The 8,612-nt window shown below is 51.5% G+C and overlaps 2 non-coding genes across 2 annotated transcripts; both read left to right on the top strand.

Moving 5' to 3' along the window:
- Positions 1-2,760: 2,760 nt before the first annotated feature.
- Trnaa-ggc (transfer RNA alanine (anticodon GGC)) lies at positions 2,761-2,833 on the top strand. Its single transcript has one exon. It is a non-coding gene; the product is annotated as a tRNA-Ala (tRNA).
- A 582-nt stretch (positions 2,834-3,415) lies between these two features.
- Positions 3,416-3,487, top strand: Trnat-ugu (transfer RNA threonine (anticodon UGU)). Its single transcript has one exon. It is a non-coding gene; the product is annotated as a tRNA-Thr (tRNA).
- The last annotated feature ends 5,125 nt before the right edge of the window (positions 3,488-8,612 follow it).

Raw genomic sequence — 8,612 nt, 5'->3', positions numbered from 1 at the left:
GTTCATGGTTTCTAACCCTCCACCTATAAACACATCGCCACGGTTGGATCCAGCTTATGTTTGGGGGCTCGGGGTCCGCGGTATCGCCAGTACCGTCACCAAGATTGCTCAAGGTGCCCCGTGCGGGGTACGCAAGAGGGGGCGCCACCGCCTCAGCAAGCGCGCGATTGCTCCTCCCACCGGCGCTTCCCCGGCACCCAATCAGCATGCGCTGTGTTGCAAGAGAGAGACTTGCAATCTTTGAATACACTTACACACTGCATGCTTCGCTCCTCCCCAGGTTTCACGTTAGTGGAGAAGGCCCGGGATTCTTTCGCATCGAAACTGCGTCAAAAGTGCGTCAAGACCTTTGCTAAACGTGCGTCCCACCTTCGCAGATCCAAAGCGCAAACGAAGAACGAACCCGTGCGGTGATTTCTCGCGCAATAAGTAAACGCACCTATGAGCGATCTAGATGCATACCGATACGCGGTTACAGTGAGTGAAGGTGTACTATTGAACTCCTTCTTCATGGGCGATGCGTGTAATATCTTATCGACTTTCTTATCGACTATCGACTTTCTTATCAGCTTTCAAGTAACCGTTCTGACACCATGGAGGCCCGGTTCCACGCATGCGCCGTGTGGTCAGAGATCCTGTCAGAGCTTTCCGGTCGACCAACGGCTAGGGAAGTGCATCAGTCTTTTGACAGGACGTTATCGGTCCCACAAAGAAAGCTTTCGCTTTAAAGACACAACCCAAAGAGTTGTCCAAAGAGCGAGGCTCAATACAACTGAACACACGCACTGCCTACCAAAAGAAATGGGGAATATTTGCATTGTTGGGTTAATATAGCGACTGGCCATCATAGATTCAACACAACTAATTTGCGGCCACTTGTGTATTCACTGACCCGTCTCTTGACTGCACACCGACATTTTAAGAAAACGATGGTAGTTAGTGCACAGAAGCCACGACAAGGCACGAGGGATACTTTAGAAGCAAGAGAAATTAAAACGCAGAACAAAAAAAAATGCACCAGCTCTTCGTTGGTGCTGCTGTCGAGCAAGGAGCTCTTAGCGGCTAATTTTCATATAATTTGTATCGGAAATTTCAGATAAGACAAGCGTAGAGCCGTTTTGTGTAATTATGCCCAGTCCGCAGATGTCTATGCTTCACTGCGCAACACGCAATGCAGGAAAGCCAGCTTAGAAAAACCCAGTTAGCACCGATCTTCTTCAGGTCGGCTTCACCTGTGAATGCAAATGCTTTGCTGAGAAAGCATTTTTCCAACGGTAGTATAAGCCGTTTTATATCAAAATATAAAGGCCCTAGGATATCGTTTTATGAATTTTTCTGTTGTGGGAGCCGCTTTTGGCCATCTGGATGCCAGCTGCGAGCGGGACAGCGAGCGACGGCGAAATAGGACACAGCGGGTCCATAAACAGCTCCTATGTTAAAACAATTTTCGGGGCAAATTGATATAGCAGGAAATGTCACTTTGCGGAACACACATGCACCCCCAAAAGAGATACAGGAAGGAATATGCCTGTAGTAGTACAGTAACTTTTATTGTAGAAACATTTCAATGATTTTACAGTCGTGCTATACGCTGAGAGAAATACAGCGAGTAGCAAAGTTCAGCCGCTGACCATTTTAGTCCGTTTCCGCCTACTGCTCTAAAGGCGCTCCATATAGTTATTTGATTACAACGCTAACCATCTACCCGAGCATGCAGGCACGCGCGGACTGGCGGCATGGGCATTAAAGGAGCATAAAGAGAAAATCCAACTTCGTTTAATTTGAAAGAACTAGGATTCAGTATCTCACTCAGCTCCATTACAGTCACAAAAGATGTTTTTTTAACGAAAAAAAAAGCAAGGAGTATTTAAAAACTTTCAAATTTTGCGCCAGAGCGACGTGTTATGAGCAAGAATGACGTCATACGGGCCAACAATAAAACATCATTTTCAGTGCGTTAACTGCACGTTAGCATTCAAGTGATGCGGTCAAATGGAACTAGAGGCCCCTTTACAGACGTCCAGTCATGTGTCGTCGCGACAGGTCAGTTAGGCGGCCGCCAATCGCACAAACAAGGTTCCGCGACGTCATAGACTAGTTGCGGGAAATTGGCTAGGGGGTCGCGACTGCTTCACACGTTTTCTTTAATATCTCTGTCATTTGTTCGAAGATTGCGATGACATTGGTACCATTGTTATCGGGACTAAGCAGTCTTTCTAATAAACCCAACTTGTATTTTGTCTTCATGGCTCCTTTAAGGGCACGTACACCCTTAATAATGCACCTCCACCACATTCCCGCCTTTGCGTGTGCAGGTATTTTTACACGGCGTCAGGACGAACAAAGACGAACCGTGGCAGATGAGGTGATTATTGATAGTAGGCATGCATGACAGCACGAGCGCCGCTCTATGCGCGTCGTCTTCAGAGCTGGGTGAGCAAGGCGAAGTGTGCCACTGCTTGGTTTTCTCTCCCGCTCTCTTCCTCCGCTCATCGTGACAGTGCGTGTGCCTGTGCCCACCCAGCAAAGTTTGACATATGTCAATATGTCAAACTGTGCTGCGGTAGGGAATGCGGTAGGTCATAGAAACAGATGAAGAATTTTTTTACTCAAAAAGAAAATGGTGAGTCACGGCCCGGGGGTTAAAAAGAAGGTTCCCTTCACCCCGAGTAGTCCGAGTGGCGCTGGCTACCACCCCCAAGTGCAGGAAACAAAAAATACCTTAACATAAATACCCGAGAAAGTGGTGGGGAAACAGCCCCGCCGGTAGCGTAGTGGTTATCGCACCAGACCGGCATTCCGGAGGCCGTGGGTTCGGATCCCACCCGGCGGGGATTTTTTCACACTTTCTTTCTGACTCAAAAAATTCTTCATCTATTTCTATGACCTACCACATTCCCCCCTTTGCTTTCCGAGGTTTTCCCAACTGTTATTATATATATATATATATATATATATATATATATATATATATATATATATATATATATATATATATATATATATAGTAAGGAAATGAGGGGCTCGTTGAGGAAATACAGAAAGATAGGTCGGCAGTCTACAATGCCAAATGAGGCATAGGGGCGTGGTTAGGCTCTTTTCTTTTTCACTACGGTTAATTAGGTAAACATTTTTTTTAAATGTACAGAAGAAAGAAAGAAAGAAAGAAAAACACGCGCCCAGAGTGGGGACCGAGCCCACGCCTTTCGATTACATGTCGAATGCCTTACCAATTCGGCTATCTGGGCGACTGTGTTCTCCTTCACTTTCTGGGCAATTTATATTTTACTAGAAGTGTATCTGACGCTTGAGGGTGGCGCTGGCTCCACCCTCAGAGTGGCGCTGGCTACCACCCTCAAGCGTCAGATACACTTCTAGTAAAATATAAATAGCCCAGAAAGTGAAGAACACAGTCGCCCAGATAGCCGAATTGGTAAGGCATTCGACATGTAATCGAAAGGCGTGGGTTCGGTCCCCACTCTGGGCGCGTGTTTTTCTTTCTTTCTTCTGTACATTTAAAAAAAATGTTTACCTAATTAACCGTAGTGAAAAAGAAAAGAGCCTAACCACACCCCTATGCCTCATTTGGCATTGTAGACTGCCGACCTATCTTTCTGTATATGTATATGTGTATATATGTATATATTGCCGCGAACCATACATTGGGTTTGTTTATTTGTGTTTGCTTTTACCGCCCGGCTGCGCCGGTCTGTGTTATCTCTGCGCCAAGGGAAGCGCGTGTTCCATTCTTTCTTTCTGTGCCGCATGTGTTATCTGTTGTGATAGGGAGAGCATTCCGATCTAACGTGAACAGCCCAGAATAATGTTCTTGGATCTACTATGTTCTCGATGCGAATCGACGTTTCGAGAACCACGCGCGCCAAAAGATAAAAAGCCTGCAGTGCGGACGCCGGGGCATTCGATTCGACGTCACTCGCCTGTGCAAGTCACTTTGTTGACCGCTGCTTCGCCGCCTCTGTATTCTTTTGAGTTGTTAGGGGAGCACAAGTTCGCTCCAATAAACGTGTTTCTCATTCAACACCATGCATCGTCCTTGTCTTCGTGACATCTGGTGGAGGTGCGGGGTACGCACCCTTCATGCCCACTACAACCTCGAAAAGCCGCCAAGCCAGTCCAACAAGAGCCAGCCCCCGCCTGCAAGATTTACCGCCCGAGTTCGGTCTTCTGCCAGAAGGGCCCAAGAGAAGGAACGCTGCAACCAACACCATGGTGCAAGAAACAACGTCGCCAATCATCCTGCAGCAGCCCCGAGAACCGCCATCGTTCCGGGGAGCCCCCGCTGAAGACCCCGAAGAATGGTTGGAGAAGTTGGAGCGCGTCCGCATCTTCAACAGGTGGGACGATGAAGAAACGTTCCGGCATGTCTTCTTTTACTTAGAAGATGCTGCTCGAACTTGGTTCGAGAACCATGAGAGCTCTTTGACCGACTGGACTCAATTCAAGAGGGAGTTCCTTAAGACCTTCACTACCGTGGTGAGAAAAGAGCGAGCTGCGCTTTTGCTTGAAACTCGAACGCAGCACCCCAACGAAGGAGTCGTGATTTTCGTTGAGGAGATGAAGCGACTTTTTCGTCGTGCGGACCCTGAAATGACCGAGGAAAAGAAGCTCAGGTTTCTAATGCGAGGAGTGAAGCAAGTGCTTTTTGCTTGTCTAGTCCGTAACCCTCCGAAGACAGTGGCCGAATTCGCGTCTGAGGCGGCCGCGATGGAGAAGACGCTAGAAATTCGAACCAGGCAGTACGACCGCCCTGTCAACGCGCTGTTCTCGGAGACCATCGGTGCTGCAAATGGAAGCTCCGATACATTGCGAGAGACCATCCGAGCAGTGGTCAGGGAGGAGCTTCGGAAGCTTTTTCCAACGACGCCGCAACCTCAAGTGGCTTCCCTGACCGACGTAATTCGAGATGAAGTCCAAAACGCACTGGGAACTTCTACGCCGTCGGAAGCACCCCGCGAACCACAAGCCATGACCTACTCCTCGGCTGTTCGTCAACCCCGCCCTGCTCCAACCCGTCGTCAAGAGGCTGAGCCATACCGCCGTCCAACGCCGCCCGCCCGACGCCCTGTAGACCAATACCAGACGCCAAGGAAGACCGACGTGTGGCGAACGCCCGATAATCGCCCACTGTGCTACCACTGCGGAGAGGCCGACCACATCTACCGTCGCTGTCCCTACAAGAGGCTCGGTTTGCGAGGGTTCTCCGTCGACGCCCCACGCCCCCGATACGGCCAGCGCCCTGCTGAGATCGAAGAATACCTCTCCAACACCAACCGAGGACCAGCCCGCTTCAACCGTTCACCGTCGCCCTACCCGTCTCAGTCACCAAACCGCCGCAGCACTGCTGACTTCTCACGTGGAAGGTCCCCCAGCCCACGCGGGGGAAACTAAAAGCAGCAACTTCGGGAGGTAAAGTTGCACAACGGCGGAAAAATGAAAACCCTCCAACGACGCAGCGACTCGCTGAAGACCATCATTCACGACATGCCCTCATCCCGACGACCCGACCTAGCCCTAACGAGACTCCTGAACACGACGACAGCTACACGGCGCGACGCGTACCCGACCTGACCAAGACGTCCGTTGAGAAGACGACGACAACGACGATGCACAGTGCCCGACCATCAACACGTACAAGCAGAGATACGACGCCCCGACGAACCCGCAACTCGAGGACGACTGCATCTGACGTCAAGGTGTCCATCGACGGCTTTGACGTAGTCGCCCTCGTAGACACGGGAGCTGACTATTCGGTAATGAGCGGACCATTTGCGTCTAAACTGAAGAAAGTTATGACCAGATGGGACGGTCCGCACATACGCACAGCAGGAGGCCACCTCGTGACGCCAAGTGGAACGTGCACATCGCGCGTCACCATAGACGGCACAACGTACCCTGCGGCGTTCGTCGTTCTGCCTAACTGCTCCCGCGACGTGATTCTCGGAATGGACTTTTTGACGGACAACGGCGCAATAATTGATCTGCAGACCAAGTCGATAACATTTTCCTCCAATCACTCCACGACGCCGCAGCCGAACCCCGATCACCGTGCTGCTGTCAGGATCGCCGACGATCACATCACCCTGCCACCCCGCGCAAGCTTGATGATCGCCGTCTACTGTGAGGATGCTGCTTCTGACATCGACGCTATCGTAGAGAGTGATCGAAGGTTGCTTCTCGACCGCGGTGTCTCCGTCGCAAGAGGCATTGCGCACTTTAAGCAACGCCAATCTCACGTTTTGGTCACTAATTTCACCGAAGAGTACCAGCATTTAAACAAGGGAGCTGCAATTGCGTTCCTCGAAGAAACGCAAGAAGCAAGTGATGTGATCGCAGTCGCCGACTTTGAACGCACACCCGTAGAAACATTCAAGCTCCCGCAGCCATTCGACGTGAATCCGGCGCTACCGCAAGAACAACGGAAAAAATTATTGGCTTTGCTGCGTCGCTATAGCGAATGTTTTTCGTCGAGCGCAAAACTACGTCAGACCCCTCTAGCGAAGCACCGAATAATAACCGAAGATGGAGCCCGACCTACCCGACAGTCACCGTACCGCGTCTCTTCACACGAACGGGAAGCCATCCGGACTCAAGTCGACGACATGCTGAGCGATGACATTATACAGCCATCGAAAAGCCCCTGGGCTGCGCCCGTCGTACTCGTAAAGAAAAAAGACGGCACATTAAGGTTTTGCGTTGACTACCGGCGACTGAACAAAATCACGAAAAAGGACGTGTACCCCCTCCCCCGAATCGACGACGCCCTCGACCACCTCTGCCACGCGAAGTACTTCTCATCGATGGACCTGAAGACCGGCTACTGGCAAATTGAAGTGGACGAGAGAGACCGAGAGAAGACTGCATTTATAACCCCAGACGGCCTATACGAGTTCAAGGTGATGCCGTTTGGGCTGTGCACAGCACCAGCGACGTTTCAAAGAGTCATGGACACTGTGCTAGCTGGCCTTAAGTGGCACACCTGCCTCGTATACCTCGACGACGTAGTGGTATTCGCCCGGACTTTCGACGAACACCTTGCAAGGTTGGAGTCTGTACTCGAGGCCATTCGTACGTCGGGGTTGACGCTGAAGCCTGAAAAGTGCCGTTTCGCATACGGGGAACTCAAGTTCTTGGGCCACGTCGTCAACGCCGCGGGAGTCCTACCTGACCCGGCAAAAACTTCAGCTATCGCGAACTTCCCTAGGCCGAAAGACAAGAAGGGCGTGCGGAGATTTCTCGGTCTGTGCGCATACTACCGGCGCTTCGTCGCAAACTTCGCACGCATTGCAGAGCCACTCACGCGCTTGACGAAAGATAGCACCCCTTTCAGCTGGGAAAACGACCAAGAAAAAGCATTCGGCGAGCTGCAAAAACGCCTGCAAAGCCCGCCCGTGCTCGCTCATTTCGACGGAAATGCCGAAACGGAAATGCATACGGACGCCAGTGATATAGGCTTGGGTGCCGTCCTTGTCCAAAAGCAAAGCGGCTGCGAAAGGGTAATCGCCTATGCTAGCCGTGGTCTGTCGAAGGAGGAGAAAAACTATTCTGCCTCTGAGAAAGAGTGCCTGGCTATTATATGGGCGATTTCAAAATTTCGCCCATACGTGTATGGAAGGCCATTCAAGGTTGTAACAGACCACCATGCGCTGTGTTGGCTCGCCAATTTGAAGGACCCCTCTGGCCGTCTTGGGCGGTGGAGCTTGCGCCTGCAGGAGTTCGACGTTACAGTCGTTTATAAATCCGGCAGGAAACACTCCGACGCCGACTGCCTGTCCCGCGCCCCCGTCGACCCACCACCACAAGACTCTGATGAAGACAGCGCGTTCTTCGGGATCGTGACGGAGAGCGACCTAGCCGCCCAGCAGCGTGCCGACCCCGACTTACGCGTCATGATCGAGTACCTCGAGGGATGCGACGTTGCCGTTCCTAGGACCTTCAAACGCAGCTTACCAGCATTCAGCCTGAGAAACTCCGTCCTTGTGAAGAAGAATTTCAGCCCCGGAACAAGAGCGAATTACCTTCTCGTCATCCCCGCGGACCTTCGTGACGAAATTTTGGAAGCGTGCCACGACGACCCGTCTTCCGGACATCTGGGCACAGCCCGCACTATTGGAAAAATCAAGGCGAGGTACTACTGGCCCGGCCTTACCTCTGACGTCACCCACTACGTCCGGAGCTGCCGTGACTGCCAGCGACGAAAAACGCCGCCGACAAGACCCGCCGGACTTCTGCAACCGATCGCCGTCCCATCGAGACCATTTCAACAGATTGGAATGGACCTTTTAGGCCCGTTCCCTACGTCACGATCACAGAACAAGTGGATTGTCGTAGCGACAGACTACATGACGCGCTACGCAGAGACCGCCGCTCTTCCGAGGGGGACTGCACAAGAAGTGGCGAAGTTCTTTATAAGCCAGGTTGTGCTGCGACATGGAGCCCCGGAAGTCCTAATCACAGACCGCGGAACGGCATTTACTGCGGAGCTGATGCAAGGAGTATTACGCTACAGCAACACGGATCACCGAAGAACGACGGCGTACCACCCCCAAACGAACGGCCTAACAGAACGTCTGAACAAGACAATCGCAGATATG

The sequence above is a fragment of the Haemaphysalis longicornis genome, unplaced genomic scaffold (genome assembly GCF_048455015.1).
Source record: "Haemaphysalis longicornis isolate Haplotype H1 unplaced genomic scaffold, Haemaphysalis longicornis Haplotype H1 scaffold_12, whole genome shotgun sequence".
NCBI lineage: Eukaryota > Metazoa > Arthropoda > Arachnida > Ixodida > Ixodidae > Haemaphysalis > Haemaphysalis longicornis.
This window is presented reverse-complemented; position numbering and strand designations above follow the sequence as displayed.